This window comes from Saimiri boliviensis, chromosome 10, assembly GCF_048565385.1.
Source record: "Saimiri boliviensis isolate mSaiBol1 chromosome 10, mSaiBol1.pri, whole genome shotgun sequence".
Lineage (NCBI taxonomy): Eukaryota > Metazoa > Chordata > Mammalia > Primates > Cebidae > Saimiri > Saimiri boliviensis.
In genome coordinates, this window is record NC_133458.1 from 89,501,259 (window position 1) to 89,525,942 (window position 24,684).

At 43.8% G+C, this 24,684-nt stretch overlaps 2 long non-coding RNA genes and 1 other non-coding gene across 3 annotated transcripts; 2 read left to right on the forward strand and 1 right to left on the reverse strand.

Moving 5' to 3' along the window:
- The first annotated feature begins 1,963 nt into the window (after positions 1–1,963).
- LOC104652500 (uncharacterized) lies at positions 1,964–6,469 on the forward strand. The gene is made up of 2 exons (XR_012512168.1): positions 1,964–4,428; positions 4,862–6,469. It is a non-coding gene; the product is annotated as an uncharacterized LOC104652500 (long non-coding RNA).
- LOC120365502 (small nucleolar RNA SNORD93) lies at positions 4,486–4,559 on the forward strand. Its single transcript, XR_005580426.1, has one exon. It is a non-coding gene; the product is annotated as a small nucleolar RNA SNORD93 (small nucleolar RNA).
- Positions 6,470–7,930: 1,461 nt separating the features above from the next.
- LOC141579966 (uncharacterized) lies at positions 7,931–24,319 on the reverse strand. Its single transcript, XR_012511955.1, has 4 exons — positions 24,056–24,319; positions 23,646–23,807; positions 23,099–23,223; positions 7,931–8,579 (listed from the first exon to the last, which is right to left on the reverse strand). It is a non-coding gene; the product is annotated as an uncharacterized LOC141579966 (long non-coding RNA).
- Positions 24,320–24,684: the final 365 nt, after the last annotated feature.

Genomic DNA, 24,684 nt, shown 5'->3' on the forward strand with positions numbered 1-24,684 from the left:
GGGTGAATCTCATTTTATATTCCTCACTTTAGTACAGGGGCAGTTTCTCATTGAACTTCACACCCTCTAACACCAATCACAGTACCTGGAATAGAACAGGCACTTAATAAATACTTGTTGTGGCCGGGCATGATGGCTAATGCCTGTAATCCCAGCACTTTGGGAGGCCGAGGCGGGTGGATCATGAGGTCAAGAGATGGAGACCATCCTGGTCAACATGGCGAAACCCCATCTCTACTAAAAATACAAAAAATTAGCTGGGCATGGTGGCACATGCCTGTAATCCCAGCTACTCAGGAGGCTGAGGCAGGAGAATTGCCTGAAGCCAGGAGGCGGAGGTTACGGTGAGCCGAGATCGCACCGTTGCACTCCAGCCTGGGTAACAAGAGCAAAAATTCCATCTCAAAAATAAATAAATAAATAAATAAATAAATAAATAAATAAATAAATACTTGTTGCACTGACCAATCTGTAGGGGCCAAGGTGGAAAGTTTTCCCTTTGCCCTCTTAAGGTTCACTACAAAATCTACGTGCAAAAGGAAGATTAATTGGAGAAAAGGCATATAAATGTATTTAATGTGTATACCTGGGAGCCTTCAAATGAAGACCCAAGGATACAGAGGAAATTGTCCATTTTTATGCCTAGGTTCAACAAAATATGGGCACTGGCGTATAAATATGATTGGACAAAAAGGGTATGAGCTAAGACTAATAGGGAAAACCCAGTAAGTCTGTCTGTCTAGATTCTTCTTGGCCTCTCTAAGCACACACTCTTTCCTTCTGGGTATGGGACAGGAGCCCCTCTGGAATGAAAGTCTTATGACCTACAGTCAAACAAGGGAAGTCAGATAAGTCTTTAAGGCCAGATTTTACACAGAATGGCAGAGGGAAAGTGCCCACAGTCACGGTATTAATTCCCTAGAGATGTCTTCACAAAGCACTTGGTGACTTAAAACAACAGAAATGTCTTGTCTCACATTTCTAGTGATTCGAAGTCCAAAATCAAAGCATCAGCAGAACGAAACGCCAAGCTCCCTCTGAAATCTGCAGGGGAGGATCCTTCCTTGTCTCTTCCTAGCCTCTCTCTGGTGGTGGCAGGCAATCCGGCCGCATTCCTAGGCTTACAGCTGCATTACTCCTATCTGCCCCTTCCCGCCACATTCCCGTCTGTCTTCCTGTGGCATTTGACATCGTGTGATAAGGACATCAGTCATGTTGAATGAGGGTCCACCCCAGTGACCCCGTCTTGATTTGACTACATGTGTAAAGATGCAGTTCCCAAGTTAGGTCGCATTCACAGGTGCTGGAGGTTAGGTCTTCAGTATGTCTTTGGGAGTGGGGACACAGTTCAGTCCGTAGCACCCTTGTTGTATAGGTAGTGCTGCTTAGGCATCCAGCCAATAGACCTGTTTATTTACTGCAGTCAAAAAACCTTCTCCCCCTCCTCCTCCCAGCCCAATGACACAGAAGTGCTTTGTGGGCAAGACATTTGCAGGGCGTGGCCATCATTCTAAGCAAGCCTCGCTCCAGGCACCTTGCAACCACTCTTCAGTGAGTTTGCACCCCCGACCCCCGCTAATGTCCTAGGGAGCCAATCTTCTGTTACGTAATTAGACGAGTCTTGAAATAAGCACTCAGGAGTTGTGGCTGAAGACTTTAAGAAACACCAGGCAAAGGGGAGAGGAGGTACGAGACAGTCAACGTTATTTGAGTGGCAGCAGCTTCCTCTGACCTTCGACGAGATAAAGAGACATCACAGCCGGCGAGAGTTTGGAACAGATGATCCCGAGTCCACAGACTCCCCAGATTCGGAGGCCAGGGCAGAAGGGGACCCGGGGCCGCGTGGGGTGGGGTGGGGGGACCCAAGACGGGGAAGGCCCGAGCCGCCGGCAGGGGACGCGCGAAGGCCTCCGGGCGCCGCGAGTGGGGCGGGTGCTGGGGCAGGAGGGGCCTTGGCGCAACTTTTTGGTAGGTGCCGCCCCGCCCAGGCCCCTTTTAAACTTGATCTCCGCGGTTCCCTTCCTTTTCGGCCGCGGCGCGTGACTGGGTAAGTGGGCTCCGACCTGCCGGACGCGGGAGCTTGCCATGCGGCTCCGGGGCTCCCCCTTGCCCTTCCTAGGAGCGTCCCTCGCGGCCCCCTTGCCCGCCCTGGCCTCGGCTCGGCGCCGCGGAGAAGTTAGAGCTCCTCCGGGGTGGGGGCGTCCTCGTGACACCTGGGCCCTTCGTCCCGGGTTAGGATGCCCGGTGTCCTCGTGCGCTTGAAGGGGCAGCCCCCCTTCTTCGAGGATCCCAATCCCACCCAGCAGAAGCTGCCAGGCGCCCGTCACCACCCCTGAGTCCCTGCCGTCCACGGATCCGGCCTACAGGCAGCTTTTAGTCCCTTTTCAATTAAATGATTGCATTTTGAGGATCAAATTCCCACCGCGGGCGGAGGCGCCGAGCCCCGGACGGTCTCCGGGTTCTTGGCGCCCCCAGGGCTCCCTCCTGACCGCGCGGGCGGACGTCGCCTATTTAGGAAGTGAGATCTGAGGTCTGAAGCACTTTTAAGAGTCCAAGCGGGGCAGTATAATAGCGGGGTCACCAAACACACGGAGGTCACTTCACTCGCGCAGCCACCATCACCCGCCACCAGTGCGGTTCAGTTGCTACTGGCCCGCAGTCGGATAATTTAAAAGGCCCGGAGGGACGAGTCTTGTTGGAGCCGAGGCCGGCAGTGAGTTGAGCAGAGCCCTGTGAGCACTGATAAGGGAGCCTGCGGTTTCCTCCCCAAGATCTGCTCTTTCAGAGTGGCCAGAACGTTGTACCACACAGGGCCAACTTCCAACATTTTCAGGGTGTGAGGAGGCCCTTCCTGGTTTTCTGTCCTGGGAAAAGTCTGAACTACTGGGTTCTGACTGGGACAAGGACAAGGCGTTGAACGCCTAACATGTCTACTAAGGTGCAGGAATACGCAAGGCTGCCCTAGAGAACGTTTGTCTCGGGAAGGGGAGTTCTTGGAGCGCTCTCTTTTAATTGTTCATTAGTGGTATAAATTGCCATATAAAGGGATACTTTGCGAATTTAGTAAAATCGATAAAGATCTAAATTTAGATTCGAGTCATCAAAGGAAATAATCTTTGTGGCTATCATAGGTACCGTAGTTTTCTGTTGAAATGTGAAGCTTGTGGTTTGTGTTTTCCTCAGTTGTGAAAGACTGCTGCCTTTTTAATGAAACCAAATGCGACCCATTTTACCATGCTTTAACAAGGAAAACTTGTACCTTTGCAGTCTAAGTTCTAGGCACCTTTTTCCCAGCGATATAGATGGGCCCAGAGCATGGACAATTTTCTTTCCCTGGAATAGCTCCAGCTCTGGAGAATAGCCACATACAGCACAGGAAGATGGCAGTGGTGAGCCTTTGTTTTACCATTGCTTTATGTGTTAGGGATTCTTTTTTTTTTTTTTTTTCCTCAAGACGGGGCTTCACCATGTTGGTCAGGCTGATCTTGAACTCCCGACCTCAGGTGATCCGCCTGCCTTGGCCTCCAAAGTCCTTGGATTACAGGCGTGAGCCACCACACCCAGCCAGGGATTCTTAGCGAGTCAAATTGTTTTAACGATTCAGTTTCAACTGTGAGAGAGACCATGTCAAGGAAGCAGTGTGAGCTAGTGTCTACTTAAGAATTGTGAAAACTGAGCAAGTTCCCAGAACTAGAAACTTCTCAGCCTTCCTGAACTCAGCCTCAGGGTGAACGAGTTTAGTGCTTCCTTTGATTTTTTTTTTTTTTTTTTTTTTTTTTTTTTTTTGAGACTGAGTCTCTTGCTCTGTTGCCCAGGCTGGAGTGCAGTGGCACAATTTCAGCTCACTGCAACCTCTGCCTCCTGGGTTCAAGTGATTCTCCTGCCTCAGCCTTCTGAATAGCTGGGATTACAGGCATGGCTACCACACCAGGCTAATTTTGTATTTCTAGTAGAGACAGGGTTTCTCCATGTTGGCCAGGCTGGTCTTGAACTTGTAACCTCAGGTAATCCGCCTACCTCAGCCTCCCAAAGTGCTGGGATTACAGGCATGAGCCATTGCGCCCAGCCTATTCCTTTAATTTTTAAATCTGTAGAAGGTTTGTTTCGTTTTTCCTAGGCAAATATTTTTGGGATAATGTTTCTTTTCAAAATGTATAGTATTTGATGCTGATGAATGGAAAGATGGTGACTTGACCACTTTTCTGCAAGCTAGAAACTACAAAAGACTCCCAAGTGTCAGGAAAAATTTGGAGAATGTAGCTTTGTACAGGAATTATATTCAGAGATAGCAATTTACTCATCAAAGGTAGCTAGTGGATAGCCACTATAGAGACCACTCCATAAAAAAAATTGCATGATATTCTTAACATTGCCTTTCACTTTTTTTAACCAGGCGTGGTGGAGTTTCAAGATGCTGATGAACTTAAGGTATGGGCCAAATGGAAAGAATTTGGGTTAAGTTATTAATAGCTGAAATTGAAATCCTGGCCAAGGATGAGAACTCTAATCTGATTTCATATGCTTCTGCTCTGATGGATTAAAGGATTTACCTGAGGCCAACTTGATATGCAGGAACTTATTAGATGGAATCACACCACTCCCCCTTTTAAAATTACACTTTAGATAAACATGGGGAAAAGCTCTTAGTAAATAGATAATACTACTAAGTCAAGAGAAAAACAGGATTTTGAGTAAAAAAAAATAAATTTAGATGTCATAACATTGTGTAAGACAGCAACGATGTGTAAGATATGGGGGAATGTTATTTACTTAACCGCACAGTTTTTGTAAACATAGTCTAGAGAGTACTGTATTTTGCTATTTAGTAATACCTACTGTGATACTTTTTTTTTTTTTACAGGTCTGGCGCTTGAAAGAATCAATGAAGCGTTTCAAGTAGATGAGATCTATTTGGATATGTTACCTTTAGTATCTACAGAATAGAGGTTGCTTTTTTTGGTTGTTCTTTTCATAGTGGTAGGAAGGGTGAATTTTGAGATGGCCCCAACTGTCTATAAAAATATTACTTCACAGTTTTGTGTCTCTGCCTTACAGTTGAGTTGATCCCGTAGAAAATTTTTATGGAATTAAATTTCATTATTTAAAGTAGTTTTTCTATGAACCAGCTGTGGTCTGTAACTTGACAGTGTTAATACCAAAGAGCAATACCTTAATCATGGTTCATATACTCAACAAAGATATGACTTAACTCTAAAGATTGTTAAGAGTGTTATTTTACAGTATAGTCTTTTTTTCTTTTTTCCTTTTGTAGTTTATGAGATCTGAGTCTTTTTTTTTTTTTTTTTTTTAAGGCTCTACTCTTGTTTCCCAGGCCGAAGTACAGTGGTATGATCTCAGCTTACTGCACCATCTGCCTCTTGGGATCATTCTCCTGCCTCAGATCCCCGAGTAGCTGGGCTTACAGGCACGTGCCACCACACCTAGCTAATTTTGTATTTTTACACATTTTTGTTTTGTTTTGAGTCTTGTTTTGTCTTGTGCCCAAGCTGGAGTGCAGTGGTACAACCTCGACTCACTGCAACCTCCACCTTCCAGGTTCAAGTGATTATCCCACCTCAGCCTCCCAAGTAGCTAGGATTACAGGCTAATGTTTATAGAGATGGGGTTTTACCATGCTGGCCAGGCTGGTCTCAAACTCCTGACATCAGGTGATCCACCCACCTCGGCCTCCCAAAGTGCTGGGATTATAGGCACGAGCCACCATGCCCACCCAGTATATTCTTCAACATTACTGTTGAGCCATATATAGGACAATGGTGGACTTGGAATATTTGCACATCTATAGTAAAATGCAATGCTACCTTCATTTTTTGTTGGTATCCTAAAGAAACTTTTTTTCTTTTTCTTTTTTTTTTTTTTTTTTGAGACGGAGTTTCACTCTTGTTACCCAGGCTGGAGTGCAATGGCACGATCTCGGCTCACCGCAACCTCCGCCTCCTGGGTTCAGGCAATTCTCCTGCCTCAGCCTCCTGAATAGCTGGGATTACAGGCACATGCCACCATGCCCAGCTAATTTTTTGTATTTTTAGTAGAGACAGGGTTTCACCATGTTGACCAGGATGGTCTCGATCTCTCGACCTCGTGATCCACCCGCCTCGGCCTCCCAAAGTGCTGGGATTACAAGCTTGAGCCACCGCGCCCAGCCCCTAAAGAAACTTTTTAAAGTATCTCATTTTGGTTTATGTATTTTATGTGCTTATACATTTTTCCATAGTACTGTAGATCATTTTAGTGATTAAATTTGACACTTTTGACAGAAAAACAAGTCAGTGAGTTCCTTGGGATCAAAAAGGGGTTGATTGCAAATAGACAGGAGGGAATCAGAGTGATTCTACAGTTGTTCTGCATCTTGATTATGGTATGACTGTGCATTTGTCAAATCTTAACAGGATGAATTTTACTGAATGTAAAATCATACTTCAATAAACATGACTTTATAAAAACTTAACCCTCCTTGGCATTTCAGTGGCGTTTCTGGTGAAATCTATGTATGGCAAGGTGGTTTGGGGGTCACTATTTACATTAACTGCCAAGTTGAAATAGCAAAAATGCATCAAAGTCACTCTTGGGATATAAGTCACAGAGGTGACTCATGCACACAATAAATACCTGAGAAGCAGGGCCAAATGGCAGTTATGTATCAGCATGCTCATCAGTACTGTGAAAATTTCTCTTCTGGATGGCAATAACACTGCTGTATCCACTTCACAGCAGCATTTTAAGTCTCATCTGTGATGTATCCATTGCAGTGGCTATGAGGTGGCACAAAGTGGGATATGGAAAATCTGTTACATGTGCCATTACTCTGAATACTACTATGGCTTCCCTGCAGTATTGCTTTCCATATTGGCTGTTTTCCATTCCAAGAAAGCTTAGGATGTTCTTGACAAATACTGGCTAACCAAGAAATTAGAAAAATGAAAGGAAGTGGAGTAATTGGTTTAGGGTTGAAACAGGTTGATGCTGCATAAACCACATGGTTGACTCTGAAAGACTGGCTGAAAAGAGCCAGTCTGCATTCCTTGTCCTTATTGCCTTGGAGGAATCAAGGGTGCTTCTTAAAAAGGATAGATTCAAGTATGGGTTGTGAGTCATTGTTCTTTTCTGTATGTAATAGGTCTAACTGCAGGGTCTGTAGAGCCCTGCCCTGGTGACCAAGTATTTGCTGACACAACGGTTGTGTCATCTTTCCTGTAGGAGCAAAGTACTTCAGATGTCCCTTATTTTAAGTTTGATACCTTCCCTGCCACTCCCCCACTGCCAAATCTCCTTAACTTACACCCTAGCAATGCAGAGTTGTCCAGTATAGAACCCTGGTTAAGCGTGGCATCACCCGGGAAAATGGAGTAAGTGGTGACAGTCAGTGATTGATTCCACAGAATCAACTTGCCTTCCTTAGTACAGTGCACGTGTACATGTTTAGCAGAGCTAAAAGCAGGAATGGACTATTAAACCACCATTTTGTGCTCAAGCGCCATGAAGAGAAGTAAGCCTGGAGTTCAATGAAATGTTTTTGTTTAAAGAGGACTTAAACTAATTTCAAGTGAGAAACTTGGGCATGTGAATCTTTAATTATGACTATTAAAAAAATTGTGATTGGAAATGTAATTTTTATGCTAATGGTTATGATTTCATTGAAATAAAATTTCAGGAGGCTGAGGCAGGAGAATTGCTTGAACCCAGGAGGTGGAGGTTGCGGTGAGCCGAGATCGCGCCATTGCACTCCAGCCTGAGTAACAAGAGCGAAACTCTGTCTCAAAAAAAAAAAAAAGAAAGAAAGTAGAAAATCTTATTTAAGAACTCTGGGCCGGGCGCGGTGGCTCAAGCCTGTAATCCCAGCACTTTGGGAGGCCGAGGCGGGTGGATCACAAGGTCGAGAGATCGAGACCATCCTGGTCAACGTGGTGAAACGCCGTCTCTACTAAAAATACAAAAATTAGCTGGGCATAGTGGCGCATGCCTGTAATCCCAGCTACTCAGGAGGCTGAGGCAGGAGAATTGCTTGAACCCAGGAGGCGGAGGTTGCGGTGAGCCGAGATGGTGCCATTGCACTCCAGCCTGGGTAACAAGAGCGAAACTCTGTCTCAAAAAAAAAAAAAAAAAGAACTCTGGTCACCAAACATTCCCAGGTAGTGACGTAAAACCCAATATAACAATTGTGGCATTGACATGACATGTCAGTTCATGTAGATTGAGTCACAATTTGATTTCAAGAATGGCCATAACCCATTTTATCTTACTCTGCAGTGTTCCTAAGCAGTTGGATACAAATAGATTCTGTGTCCTAAAAGTAGCCAAATCTTTGTAGTTCAAGAGAATATTTCAGACTAAACTATATGTCTTTTGAAGGTCCTTAAGACTTAGATATTTAGTTATATAATTTGGCAAATGTTTACTGTTTTGTTGTGTTAAGTCCTGTAATAGAGACAAGTCCTACCTTTCTGAAGCTTTCACAGTGTGACTCATTTCAGTATGTAAGTCGGAGACAGTTTTAATAGAATGTGCTTTGGTTGACTTCTGTTGTAAGGAATACTTTCATTTTGTGTCGGGGTCGATATCTGAAAGATTAAATTGTTAAGGCAAACTGAAAAGATCTAGTTATACCTTCCCACACCACATTCCCAAAATAATTTAGGGTGGTTTATAACAAGTATCAAGCAACAATAATTAGCAGATAAAAGCTCAGCAAGTAGAAAGAAAGAATTAAAAAACTAGCCATTATACCTCATGCTGTAGGCTCCAGCCAAGTTGGCTCTGAGCTTCCTGAGAACAAAGAGCCAACTGGCAAGTTAGTAATCTGACAATTGCCCTAATTTTTTAATGGAGGAGGGGAGTGGTCCTTTGCATTCTAAGCTCCTTAAAGCCAAGTGAGGACATTTTCTTCATCGTCTCAAGTACTCTACTTTGAAGGAAGGAATGAATCAGAAGGTGTCTGCATAACTAAATGGGGATCTAGAGAAAATGGAGGCTGCCTCTGGAGCAGGGAGCTCAGTGGACCAGATGATCTGATGGGTCTGGGTCAACTCAGCTGATTGTCAAGCCACAACCGGGGATATCTTTCCTCTTGAGGAGACAAAAGCCATGCTCAGGTTCTGTGAACAGATAGCCAGAGATCTGTTTGAAAGGCTTATTTTCATTTTGTACTAGAAATCATTGTCTTTCCAAAATTTACTTTGTATTCACAAACTGGAAAGTTCTGATGGCAATATTTTGTTATAAATACTGACACTGATCACAATTCGGGATTATGCCACCATGACTAGAAGGCCCCCTCATGGAGTTTATCTACACTGCAAGGGGCCAATTATCAGAATCATCCTCCAGTGACATCTGCATCTCCAGGACAGCTCCACACCAATCTGTTTCAAAGACACAGACAAAATCGGGTCAAAACAGTTTGATGTATGTTTCTGGGAACACAGCTGAATGTTGTAGCTGAGGGAATGAAGTCTCATACGATTGGTTTTGCAGCTGGACAAGTGCCCTGCCATGTTACTGCCATTCTTTAACGTAGAATAGAGCACTCTATGTCATTTATATGCCTCTCACAGTGAGAAATATGCGGAACTTTGGGAATCAGAGTCTAAAACTGCAGTCCAATGGGGTAGCCACTAGTCATACATACTACTGAGCACCTAAAATGTGGCTAGACCAAGTTGACATGTGCTGTAGGGTGAAAAACAGGAGTGAAGAATTGACTTGAAAGAATATAAGAAATCTCAATTTTATATCGATTGCAAATTAAATGATGTTTTGAACATACTGAGTTAAATGCTTTTTTTTAGATACATGGTATGCATTATATTTCTATTGGATGGTACTGGTCTAAAACAGTTGATTCACCTTCCAGTAGAAAGAAAAGTATTGCTGTTTTACCATATAGGAACTTCAGGGAAAAGAAGATAAAATTAGTATTTGAAAATGCAAAATTTAAGGTAAACAGATATTTCTGAAGGGCAGAAGGTGCAGGGGTAGAGAGAGTCAGCACTACTTAGAAGATTTGACAAATTCTTCACTCAAGCTTCCTAATACTTTTGGAGATTTTATTTTATTTTTGAGATGGAGTCTCTCTCTGTTGCCAGGCAGGAGTGCAGTGGCATGATCTCGGCTCACCACGACCTCCGCCTCTGGGTTCATGCGATTCTCCTGCCTCAGCCTCCCAAATAGCTGGGATTACAGGTACCCACCACCACACACAGCTACTTTTTGTATTTTTAGTAGAGATGGGGCTTCGTCATCTTGGCCAGGATAGTCTCTATCTCTTGACCTCATGATCCACCTGGCTTGGCCTCCCAAAGTGCTGGGATTACAGGTGTGAGACACCACGCCCAGTCTGGAGACTAAATGAAAGACTTTAGTGTGTTTAGTAAACACTTTACTATGCACACTTTGCAAGCATTTGTGTGTTCATTAAAATAATCAAGAGCAGGCCAGGCGCAGTGGCTCACACAATGGCTACCATCCAGCACTTTGGGAGGCCAAGATGGGCAGATTGCTTGAACTCAGGAATTTGAGACCAGCCTGGGCAACATAGCAAGACCCCATCTCTAAATAAATGTTAAAAAATATTTTTTTTTTTTTTGAGATGGAGTCTTGCTCTGTCACCCAGGCTGGAGTGCAGTGGTGGTCTCAGCTCACTGCAATCTCCTGGGTTCAAGCGATTTTCCTGCCTCAGCCTCCCAATAGGTGGGATTACACATGCACGCCACCATGCCTGGCTAATTTGTACTTTTTTTTTTTTTTTTTTTTTTTAAGGCTAGTCAAGTGAAGCAGTAGGAGTGGAGAAAGAACAAAGAAATCTGTAACTGGTTGTGATCAATTGGTCGTAAACACCACTGCACTCGGACCAGCCAATTTTTGTACTTTTAGTAGAGACGGAGTTTTACCACGTTGGCCAGGCTGGTTTCAAGCTCCTGACCTCAAGCGATTCACCCACCTCAGCCTCCCAAAGTACTATGATTATAGGTATGAGCCACCATGCCTGGACCCAAATATTTTTAATTAAGAAAAAAATCAAGAGCAAGAGGACTTTGTATGCTACGTGTCATCACAATACAAATTCCTTAATGAAAAACCATATAAAGGATAATTCTAGTTTCTTGATCCCTGATACAGCTGGGGGGGTGTGTGTGTACTAAAGTGTCTTTCAGGGTTTTGGTTTTTTAGTGTTTTGTTTTTAATGGAAGGGAAGAGATTGTGGCAACTAGCACCATAAATATTACCTTGTATAAAGCACCCTTTTTAAAGATTACGTTACGTTATGCAAAATGTTCTATAAAATCCTCCCTTTCCTGTCTTCACTTTGTGCTCTAAAAAACAGATCTGTGTGAATTCTCCTTTGGTAGTTTTCTTGCTACTAATAATGACATTATGTCTTTTTGTGTTTAACAGTAACTGAATTCTTCCCTTAGTTTTCACGTTTCTCTTAAGTAGTTGTTCTTAATAGTGACTGGGGGCCAGGGGAAAAATGTGTCCCTCTTGGGGGATTACAAACTGGAAAAGAACCAAAAACCCACACCCAGCAAATTGAGACCACACACCAGTGATCACACTCCGCCTGTCTAATTTTAACACTGACCAGAATATTCTAATTTTAGTTATTTATGTTTTATCTTTTTAGAGATAGGATCTCATTGTTTCTCAGGCTGGAGTCTAGTGGCACCAACATAGCTCACTGCAGCTTCGAACTTCTGGGAGCAAGCAATCCTCCTGCTTCAGGCTCCTGAGTAGCTGAAACTACAACCACATGCCACCATGCCCAGCTGATTTCTTAAAAATTCTGTAGAGATGGGTGCTTGCTATGTGGGTCAGGTTTGTCTCAAACTCCTCGCCTAAAGTGAACCTCTCACCTGGGTTTCCCAAAGTGTTAGGATTACATGTGCAAGCATGGCACCTAGCCAATGCTAATTTTAAAACCTGAAGAACAATAAGAACCTGAAAACATTGACTTACTATATTGGCAAAAGCAAAACAAGTCCCTTCAAGATGTCTGGGGTGAAATCTCTGACTTTGGCTAATGAGTATGTCAGGAGTCAGACCCCTTTCAAACTCTGGATAGCATCACCACTGCCATGATATCTTTAATGTAGTTGATGCTTTCAGCAGCAGGTTATGACACAATTGCTCTCAAATGCAGCAAAGCACAAGGTAGACACACAGCAGGAACACAGGGAAATCATTGGAAACAGTATGAGATGGTACCAGTGTTACCCGAGCTTTGAGAAGCCAAAGGTGCTGCCTACCTCTTAGGTTAAAGGCATCCAATTGCCCTTCATTGTCTTATTTGCATGGACATTTTTACAGATTCAACGCTATCCCCATCAAGCTACCAATGACCTTCTTCACAGAACTAGAAAAAAATACCTTAAACTTCATATGGAACCAAAAGAGAGCCCGCATAGCCAAGTCAATTCTAAGCAAAAAGAACAAAGCGGGAGGCATCACACTATTGGACTTCAAACTATACTACAAGTCTACAGTAATCAAAGCAGCGTGGTACTGATACCAAAACAGAGATATAGACCAATGGAACAGAACAGAGGCCTCAGAGGCAACACAACATATCTACAGCCATCTGATCTTTGACAAACCTGACAAAAACAAGCAATGGGAAAAGGATTCCCTGTTTGATAAATGGTGTTGGGAAAACTGTATAGCCATGTGCAGAAAACAGAAACTAGACCCCTTCCTGACACCTTCCACTAAAATTAACTCCAGATGGATTAAAGACTTAAACATAAGACCTAACACCATAAAAATCCTAAAAGATAATCTAGGTAAAACCATTAAGGACATAGGCATAGGCAAGGACTTCATGACCAAAACACCAAAAGCATTGGCAACAAAAGCCAAAATAGACAAATGGGACCTAATCAAACTCTACAGCTTCTGCACGGCAAAAGAAACAGTCATTAGAGTGAGTCAGCAACCAATAGAATAGGAAAAATTTTTTGCAGTTTACCCATCTGACAAAGGGCTGATATCCAGAATTTACAAAGAACTAAAACAGGTTTACAAGAAAAAAGCAAACACGCCCATTCACAAGTGGGCAAAGGATATGAACAGATTCTTTACAAAAGAAGACATACATGAGGCCAACAAACATATGACAAAATGCTCATCATCACTGGTCATTAGAGAAATGCAAATCAAAACCACATTGAGATACCATCTCATGCCAGTTAGAATGGCGATCATTAAAAAATCCGGAGACGGATGCTGGAGAGGATGTGGAGAGAAATAGGAACACTTTTACACTGTTGGTGGGAGTGTAAATTAGTTCAACCATTGTGGAAGACAGTGTGGCGATTCCCCAAGGACCTAGAAATAGAAATTCCATTTGACCCAGCAATCCCATTACTGGGTATATATCCAAAGGATTATAAATCGTCCTACTACAAGGACACGTGCACATGAATGTTCACTGCAGCACTGTTTACAATAGCAAAGACCAGGAACCAACCCAAATGCCCATCAATGATAGACTAGACAGGGAAAATGTGGCACATATACACCATGGAATACTATGCAGCCATAAAAAATGATGAGTTCGTGTCCTTTGTAGGGACATGGATGAAGCTGGAAACGATAATTCTCAGCAAACTGACACAAGAGCAGAAAATCAAGCACAGCATGTTCTCACTCATAGGCGGGTGTTGAACAATGAGAACACATGGACACAGGGAGGGGAGCACTACACACTGGGGTCTGTTGGGGGGAAATAGGGGAGGGTCAGCAGGGGGTGGGGAGTTGGGGAGAGAGAGCATGGGGAGAAATGCCAGATAGAGGTGATGGGGAAGAAGGCAGCAAATCACACTGCCACGTGTATACCTATGCAATAATCTTGCATGTTCTTCACATGTACCCCCAAACCTAAAATGCAATAAAATAAAATAAATAAAAATAAAAATAAAAAGTATAGTATATGCCCTATAGTTACAAACAGTATGGAGATGCAGACCAGCATGCCAAACTGCTGGGGCTGTGGGGCCAGCATGATGAGGATGAAGTGGATACGGTCTGATATAGTCTGGCTCCGTGTCCCCACCCAAATCTCATCTTGAATTGCAGTCTGAACTGTAATCCCCATGTGTCAGAGGGGGGACCTCATGGAAGGTGATTAGATCATGGAAGTAGTTTCCCCCATGCTGTTCTCATGGTAGTGAGTTCTCACGAAATCTGATGGTTTTATAAGTGTCTGGCATGTCCCCTGCTGGCATTCATTTTCCTGTCACCCTTTGAATAGGTGTCTTCTGCCATGAAAATAAGTTTCCTGAGGCTTTCCCAGACATGCAGAACTGTGGGTCAACTAAACCTCTTTTCTTTATAAATTACCTAGTCTTGGGCTATGTTTCTTAGCATTGTGAGAATGGACTAACAAGGTCCTTGGTAGTTCAGGGAGCACTGCACACCGTTCACAGCCCCTCGATTCACTTCTGAAATCTTCTCCTGGAGCAGCTGTGAGATCAAAGGACAAGAGGCTGGCAGGGCAACAGTGTAGGATAAGAATGAATGTGAATAGAAATCAGAGGACCTTGGTGAGAATTCTGGTTCTGGCATTGACTGTTGCCTTAGGGAACTTTACTGTTGCTCAGTTTCCTCATCTGTGAAATAGAAATATTTCAGGTCCTATCTCATTAGAAGATTCTATGATAGTACTATAAAATATGTAGCCCTGGCTGGGTGTGGTGGCTCACACCTGTAATCCCAGCACTTTGGGAAGCTGAGGTCAGGAGTTCGAGACCAGCCTGGCCAACATGGTGAAACCCCATCTCTACTAAAAATATAAAAAATTAGCTGGTGTGGTGGTGGGCACCTGTAATCCCAGCTACTCAGGAGGCTGAGGCAGGAGAATTGCTTGAACCCAGGAGATGGACGTTGCAGTGAGCTGAGATTGTGCCATTACACTCCAGCCTGGGTGACAAAGCGAGACTCCATCTCAAAAAAAAAAAAAAAAAAGATGGGTAGCACTGTGCCTGGACATTTGAACATGGTAGTAACTGTCATAATTTGTGGCATTCTAGTTATCTTTTTGAATCACCATCACCACCATTATCAGATGCACTCTAACTTCATTTGGAGGTATTTATTTATGCCACCACTTCATTACAAAAAATGTTTAAGACGTGTTTAAGACAAAAAGAAAAGATTGAGCTTCAAATCTAGCTCCAATTTTAGATTTTTTCTCTTCCTTTCCTGGTTTAGCAGAGGAGAAATTGGCCTTCTCGCTTCCCCATCCCCCCTCCCCACCTTTCAACCACATGAAAAGGCTCTGTTTGATTACACTTTAGAAGCAGTCTCAGAACTTATCATGCCAGCATCAAATAGGACAGAAGCGAGCTGTGGCAATGACCATGTCCTCACATGACAACATCTCCCCTGGGGCTCTAGTGCCTGCTCCCATGGGACCCACTCCCATCTTCTGCCAGCCCGATTGGTTTCCCAGCCAACTGAGCTTCTAGATTCTCCCTGAGATCCACCACCAGCCCTGTAAAGTCCTCCTGGTTGCCTCTGTCCTGATCCCTGCACTAGCTCCAGATTGAAAAATTATTTGGAATAATGTGCTGTGTCTGCCATTCTCTCCCTTTGCAGGGCACCGGCCAAGCCCTTTGTCTTCCCGGCTGATCCAGCCACCCTCTGTGGCTCCCACATGGAGGTCCTGACCAGGTCCCCATCCTCCATCTTCCTGGGCTGTCCTGACCACTCTGGCTGGCCTCCATATCTCTTGGGGCTTGGCCTGTCAAGGACCTTGATTCATTCTGGACTCTGACCTAGAGTTCGCCTGTAAAATCCCCACACTTGGCTCTTAGCAAGCAGTGCTTATAAAGTTATGAAGTATTTACAAAATGCTGCCATGGTATAACGTGAAGCGCTCGAAGAAGTGAGGGCTAATGATGCACTGAGAATTATTTCTAAATTGAGGGCATAAAGAGTTACAGTTCTTCTATTTTAAAAAGCAAAATGACTTTTAAGCAATGCATCAAATCTTGCTGTTGCCAGAGTTCCGTAACTTAATTTCTACCAGAATGGAAATAGTTACTGAGCAAGCAGCTGATGAGACCTGTGCTTGGTGATACATATTAAATATCAAGGTAGGCCACAGGTCACCCCTACCAGGGAGAGGACCTGCCATCATAGCCACCAGGTTCAATAGTGTGAGCCATGCTAAGAAATGAAATTTAGGGCACTGGTGCTCTTCTTTTCTTTTCTTGTTTGTTTTTGTTTTTGTTTTTTGAGATGGAGTTTCACTCTCCTCCCCCAGGCTGGAGTTCAATGGCATGATCTTGGCTCACCGCAACCTCTGCCTCCCGGGTCCAAGCGATTCTCCTGCCTCAGCCTCCTGAGTAGCTGGAAGTACAGGCACCCGCCACCATACCTGGCTAATTTTTATATTTTTTAGTAGAAACGGGTTTCACCATGTTGGCTAGGCTGGTCTCAATCTCCTGACCTCAGGTGATCCACCCACCTAGGCCTCCCAAGGTGCTAGGATTACAGGGGTGAGCCACCATACCCAGTGGCACTGGTGCTTTTCATGTCTGCAGTTTCAGCCCCTCACCAGCAACCCCAAGGTCATGTGTAATCCTGGTATGAATGAATGTAAATGGTACTTGCTGGCATTAGGTGTGTGAGAGTCAGAAGCATCCATTTCACCAGTCAGGCCTAAGTCTCTGTATGTCTCACTATCCACCCTGCACCCCAGCCCTCACACAGCAACACTCATGAAAGCCATGAAAATTGTAACTAAACTATAATGGCAATGAGGACTGATCATGACAGTTTTCATTTTGACAAGTAGTTTCTATAACTGAGAAAGCTTTGGGCTAAACGTGTTATCTATGGAAATTATTTCAGTGCATCCTCTGGATTTCCCTGATAAGTAGCTACCATTATTATTCTTATCCTCATCTTACGGCAAAGGAAGTAGTGACACGGAGCTTCAGTAACTTGCCAGCATCATCAGACAGCCTGGCCCCAGGTCCTGAGCTTTATCCCTCATAAGTATCAAGAGTGTTCTGTGTTTCTGCTGGGCACAGTGGCACACGCCTGTAGTCCCACCTACTCAAGAGGCTGAGATGGTAGGATTGCTTGGGCCCAGGCCAAGCTGCTCTCTTTCCTCTCTCCTATCCCAATTCTGCAGAAAAAGGATTCAGATCAATATTGTTCTTTAATGTAGACATCATCTATAGCATTTACACGCTTGACACCCAGGAAATAACTATTTTCACTTCCCCACATCTCCCAGTGTTCACCTTTGCACTACTGTCTCTGCCTTGCCTGGAAAGGTCTGCCCCTCTCCATCACCTGCCTAGCTTGCTCTTCAGGGAGTTCTTAATTGTGCCTCTTTCTAGGAAGGCTTCCCTAACCCACAAGACCACACTTGGCATCCCTCCCATGTGTCCTCAATGCTATCCTCTTCCCTATCATAGCTCCTGTCACTCTGTATTGCTGACTATTGTTAACTACTTACTTATTGGTCAGACTGTAAGTTCCATAAAGCTAACACTTTGTGTGATCAAATAACTATTGCATCCCCACTGTCTAAGACAGTTCTGGTCACATGACAGGTTCTCGATGAATGAATGATGAAGACACAACAGCACAGTGGTGAGGCCATCAGATGCTTCTAAGATTGAAATTAGCAATATTGCAAGCTGCAGAATCCCATGCCACATATGACCTGCTGCTCACTGATTCTTGCCTGATCACACCTGAGAAGAGGAAGATAATGGAGATGGAAGCCTCAGGATGCTCAGGGCCCTGCTGGCCTTCCAAAAGCAGGACCCTGAGCATTCCAAGTCTTACCATGAGTTGCTGAAAGAGAACCAGACATATGTTCATTCCTTTGAAAGAAACCTGAACCAAGCCATTCCTCTGGACCATTCTTCCATCCATTGGACCAACAACTCATGGATTGAAAGATTTTTTGCTTAATGGATGTGAAAAAACAGCCAGATTAAAAGGACTTCCAGGAGCAAAGACAGAAAACACACAGGGTATTAGACAACCAAAGTAGAGCTGGCTAACTAGATACGACTCCAGTTGTGACCATGCCATAGTGCCCCCTAAGCTTGGTGAAGAAAATAGTGCCCAACAGGCCAAAGAGAGCTGAAAGGGCCATGAGGATGCTAAGCAGGGAATCTCTAACCCCTTGAGCATAGGCATAGCCTGTGGTGATACAGTCACACCCCAGAACTGTCATATAGAGGAAGACCAAGCCCAAGCCAGCTAAGAAGACTGTCTGCAGCAGGCTTCCCATCCCTCACGGCACATGCAGAGCAGCCTTTGCATGTTTTGAAGGTGAAGACAAAAACCTGTGGTTGTGGTCTGTTCTTCAAGGTCAAACTTGTGGCCCTTTGGCTCTTCCAAAGTCCTGGGCTTGTAGATAAACCCATCATTGATTTCCCAGCAGTCCATTCCATCCAAAATAAAATCCAGACAAGTCAGTGCCTGTCCATCTCCCCTCAACCCATCCCCAGTCTCATCTGCTTCTTTGTTGGACAATTCCTGTGTACACTGATGGCCTCCTACCCCCCAAGCACCTGTGTCTGTTTGCCTAAAGATCCCTCTCCAGCCACAGGAACATGAGGGGTGGGCTGTAAGTTGCCCTGAGAACAGCTCTCAGCAAAAGACGGACAAGAGTTGGTAGATAAACACCCTAGTTTCCTTGGGCTTTGATGGTACAGTTCTGAGGTATGTCCTACATAGTCTCTCAAAAGGTCCCCAGTAGGATTGAGTCCGGTGGCCATCAGTGGTAACCTAGATATTAACACACCTTTTATTGGCTTTTCTCCCATCCCTGTCTCACGTACCATTCCCTCACCATGCTTCCTGGAATCACCTTCCAAATATTAACAGATGACTTTTCAGCCCAAATTTTCATCTCAGGGATTACTCTTGAGAGAATCCAAACTAAAACATAGTCAACCCAGGAGGATGGCACTGAAGGGAGGAAGAAGAGGAGGACGCATTTTGTAGAAGATAAAATGTCACGTGCTTGGAACTCAGTCATGAGCTCCAGGAAATAGTGATAACTATTTCCTTTGATTACTTTTCTGCAGAAACAGATATTTATGCAAAAAAAGGCTAAATACCTTTCAGTCTTCCAGGATAGAAAAGACAATGATTAAGTGTAGATTAAAAAATATATAACCACTTACGAGGGGTAGTTAGTGTAAATTAAGACAAATCCTGCAAAGGACTAGAGAAGCCAAATACGACTGTGGAGGAAGGAGAAAGGGACAGGTGGGCCAGATCCGTTCTAGACCAAGCAGTGTGAGAAGGATGAAGCTCTTAATTGCAGAAATGAATGTATTGCCAGAACAGTTTTTACAAAGATCATAGTGACAACCACAGTGAACAAAATAGCTGACGTTGACCTAAGTTTTACTTTATGTCAGGGAGTATAATTGGCTTTATATAAACTATCTTATTTAATTGTCACAATATCCCTATGGCATCACTTGTTTCATTGTCCTTAATTTACAGAGAGTGAGACAGAGAGTGTGAATAACCTTGCATGGCCACACAGGTAATAGCCACAGAGGGGAAGGAGATACCTTATTCTATATGTCCATTTATCTGCTTACATATCTATCTATTCATCCATCATCTAAATATGTATCTCTATCTAGCTCTCCAAATACATGTATTTTATTTATGCAATGAGATCTGGTGGACTTTAATTGCAAAATAACTTGAGAGAAAAGAGAATCAATTGTAAGAAGTGCAGAAAAAGAAACTGAGAGCAGAGCAATTCCTGGACTGTGCTGTACCAGGCAGACGGGCAGCATGGTCAGTATGCAGTGCTGGCTCTTTCTTTGGGAGAATGAGGTCATATACTGGCAAGGCCCCCTTTCTTTTATTCCCACCATAGTGTTCGGGAATTTCTGATTTAAAAAAAAAATACACTTGATAACAGGAATGACCAATTCATCGTATTGTCTTCACCAAAGAGCAGCCCATACTCTGACAAAGTAGCCTCTCTAGTATCTTCGGGGGAGGAGGTTCATAAGTGAGATAGGAGTAGTAATTTGCCCCCAGGACTGTGGGAGAGGTGTTGTATACTGCACAGTCCCACGGGGTCTTAGTCTCTCTGAATGGAGCCCCCAGAGTTATGCAGTACACAACCTATGTATAAGGCGGCCCCACCTGCTGTCACCAATAAGATCAGCCCTATGAACCGCATGACCAACAGCACAGCTGGAGCCCTCTCATTGTCACTGTTTCTAGGCACATTTGCAAATAAAATGTTGAGATTATGATCAGAACTTTCAAGAGTTCTGGAAAGAAACACCGACGTAAAGGAGAAGAAAAGTATAGGAGTTCGCTCTGAGTTTGCATTACTTTGAATGTTCACAGCCTCCCGTGGCCTTTCTAGGAAGTTCTTCACTGTGTGTTGCTGAGGTTTTATAGCCAATTGGGGAACTAGCTGACAAACCCTGGACAGAAATAGAAACTACACAAAGCGAAACCAAGTTCCATCCAAGAATGAAACAACAACCAATCACATGACATGCCCATGTCATCACCTGACCCACAGATGGAGGAGCAAATATATCGATGATCTGGTCCATCTGCCAGACTGTTGCGTTGCATTCATTCCTGTAAGTGTTGCAATTCATTCCTGTACGTGTTGCATTCATTCCTGTATGTGAAAGGAAGGAAACACTGCAACCTAATGGGTGAGTCCTTCCTTCTGGTGAATTTAACATCATGCACTTGCTAATTTGCTAGTGCATCAAATTATGGTGAAAACAGGAAAGATCCCTTTGGGTTTAACTATAGACTAGTCATAGGATTTGCAACCAGGAAAAGACCTTCAAGATCAATTCTATTGGAACTTGGACAATTAACAGATCTTTTTTAAAAAACTGAGAAACAGAAAAACTATGTTATTTGTAGCTAATTATTTTAACTTCTATCTCATCATTCTTTCCCAACACAGCTCACTATCTTAGCAACAATAATAGTGTTAACAGCCATTATTATAATCAACATGTTTGTCAGGGGAGAAAGGTAACAAGGGGCAGGTATAGGACAGAATTAGTTGAATACTTACTCTGTGCCAGGCAGTAGCACTAAGCTTTCTACATCTATGCATCTCAATCCTCACAACAACTCTTACAGGTCAATAGTGTTTCCTTGTCACAGATTAGGAAACTGAGGCACGCAGACATGATTTTATTTGTTCAAAGTCACAGAGGGCACATGGCTGAGCTGAGATTCAAACTGAAGCAGCGTGACTACCAAGCTGAACATCTTAACTATTCCACCATCATTGAAGGATACACTTACAAGATTGCTTTTTAAATTGTAATAAATTCTGTCCTTTATCTTTTTTTAAATTTAATTAACAGAGCTAGGAAGACTTTCTTCACTCAGAGACAGAGGTCACCCTGTCACTTGGCTTTTACCCATATAGCTGTTTTATTTTAGGTGCTGTTATTTAAGCCAGAATATATCCAAATAAGTATAGTTTAAAAGAAAACATGATTATAAGGGTTCCTAGTCTTTGCAAGGCATGATTTCTGTGGACTCCTCCTTAATAGCTCCCTTTACCTTGGCCATCGAAGCTCACAAATGTTTTCTAGCAGACTACCAACCACGCAAATAGAGAGTAGGATGAGACCTTCAGCTTTAAGCTGGCAATGTGTATATATTTCTTTTTTTTTTTTTAGAGATGGAGTTTCGCCCTTGTTATCCAGGCTGGAGTGCAATTGCGCGATCTCGGCTCACTGCAACCTCCATCTCCTGGGTTCAAGCAATTCTCCTGCCTCAGCCTCCCAAGTCGCTGGGACTACAGGCATGCGCCACCATGCCCAGCTAATTTTTGTATTTTTAGTAGAGACAGGGTTTCACCATGTAGACCAGGATGGTCTCGATCTCTTGACCTCGTGATCCATCCATCTTGGCCTCTCAAAGTGCCGGGATTACAGGTGTGAGCCACCGTGCCCAGCCCCTATATTTCAATGTGAATAATCCAAGTTTTGCAAATTGAAGAAAAAGCAAAAATGCCAGATTCTTTCATTTAGCTCTATTACTAAAACAAATTTTTTTTACCTTTATTATAAATGATAATTGACAGTCACACTTGAGGATTTTTTTTTTTTTTTTTTTTTTTGAGACGGAGTTTCACTCTTGTTACCCAGGCTGGAGTGCAATGGTGCGATCTCGGCTCACCGCAACCTCCGCCTCCTGGGTTCAGGCAATTCTCCTGCCTCAGTCTCCTGAGTAGTTGGGATTACAGGCACGCGCCACCATGCCCAGCTAATTTTTCGTATTTTTAGTAGAGACGGGGTTTCACCATGTTGACCAGGATGGTCTCGATCTCTTGACCTCGTGATCCACCCGCCTCGGCCTCCCAAAGTGCTGGGATTACAGGCTTGAGCCACCACGCCCGGCGAGGATTAATTTTTTTTAAGAGGTTTATCATTGGCCAGAATTAAGAAATAGAAATCTCTTTTTTCTTCTTTTTTTTTTTTTCTTTTGTAGAGACAGTGTTTCCGTATGTTGCCCAGGCTGGCCTTGAACTCCTGACCTCAAGCCATCCTCCCACCTTGGCCTCCCAAAGTTCCAGGATTACAGGCATGAGCCACCAAGCTTGGCCAATAAATCTTTTAATTTACTTATTTCAAGGCCTAAAGTTGCCAAGGAACTCATATGATACATTTTGAGAGGCTTCTCTCCTAAAAGTACAGTGTATATACTCTTCAGATAATATAGTATCAACCATTTCTTAGGTGCTTCCTATATGCAGACACAGTGTTAAGTGCTTTCCAAATCCTATATTTCATAGAATCCTTCCCAAAGCTGAATGTCTTCGTGTGTGTGCGCATGCGTGACTTTATTTCCCTCATTCTGCAGATAAGAAAAGTCAAGTAAGTTGCCCTTAGAGTATGCATCTAGTAAGAGGCAGGGCTGGTTTTAGCGAAATTCAAACTCAAACCTATGTGTTCACTGACTCCAAATAACATGTTCCTAAAGGCTGTTACCTGCCTCTCTCAGAGCCCTGATTGCCTTGTCAGCTCTCTACTGCTCAGGGGATCAGAGGACTAGTACCCACGGTGGTACCACTCACCAGCCAGTTAGCTTCCATTGTTACCATCAGCTCACAGTCCAGTCCGTCTGAATGGTGATGATCAGCACCGTGCCGGCCAGAATCGCCAAGGCCACTAGGGTGCTCACCAGTGCACAGCAGGCCACCTGCCAAAGGAGAGGAATGGGAGTTTGGAACCCGAGAATAGACGTTCTGGATTCACTGCAATGTGTACGGTTATTTATCTGACAGTTCAAGGAATATCTAAATGAACACAAAGACCTTAGAGAGAAAAAGATTCAATGTAGCTTTGGAGCCCAATGCTATTGTGTTAATGCTAAGTATTTTCTTCCTCCCACCCCATCAGAGCCAGAGCAGATGCTAGTTTGTATCTTGCAGACAAAGACTCTGCTATTCTATGGCCTTCATGTCAGTGGGATTTCAGCTCAGACTGACAAATCAGGGGAGAGGAAAACACTGAGGAATGATTAGCCTGATCCAAAACCAGTGAGCAGGGCCACAAAGAAAACACTAGCTGGTGGACATTCAGCACTCTCACTGGTGGTGCAGGGACACGAGAGACACTCACAGTGAGCCAGCCATGCCGGATTTGCTCCATCTGCTTCCTGCAGGGGAGCATGAGCATCAGGACAGTACAACAGGCGGTGGCAAAGGCTTTCTGGGTTATGAAGGCAGTCTGGGTGACGAAGGCGTTCTGGGTGACGAAGTCGTTCTCAGTGATGAAGGCATTCTGAGTAAAGAGCAAAGCACAAGCAACCGTGAATGGAAACACTTAGCCCAATCTTTCCTCTCAGTTTTAACAGGCAGGTCACAGCCATGTCATTTAATGGAGAGAAGTCCGGGCCCGGTGGCTCACAACTGTAATCCCAGCACTTTGGGAGGCCAAGGCGGGCAGGAGTTCCAGACGAGCCTGGCCAACATGGTGAAACCCCGTCTCTAATAAAAATACAAAAATTAGCCAGGCACAATGGCACACACCTGTAATTCCAGCTACTCGTGAGGCTGAGGCACAAGAATCGCTTGAACCAGGGAGGCAGAGGTTGCAGAGAGCCAACATCGTGCCACTGCACTTTAGCCTGGGTGTCAGAATAAGACCCTGTCTCAAAAAAATAAAATAGAATAAAAATTAATGCAGTGTAGTTGCATTTGACCAAATCTCTGTGCAACCAGGGTTAGCATTTCCATTGGTGATCACAGGCTCACGTAGGAAGCAAAAGCAGACTTGAGCTCACTAAAGACAAAACCTTTGCAACCAGAAGAGTAAAAAGCTGGACTCTGTAATGAGTGAAAACATATTTGAGGGACAGATCACATGAAAAACTGGAATCTACGTAAGTCCAGGAACTTAAAATGTTCTAGTGCTACATTACACTCTCCTGGATTTAATTTGTAACAGAAGTTAACCAATTTAGTCTAAAGACCAGCACACCAGATTTTTAATCAGCTAATGTTTTCAATGGTGTGGCTTCAGAGCATGCCTTTTCATGGTAGAAGGAGAAAAGTCATACATTCTGTCGTAGAAGGAAAACAATCATGTTGACTAGAAATCAAAGAGTAGGAAAAGCATAAAATAGCCTACATTCTTTTTTTTTTTTTTTGAGACAGAG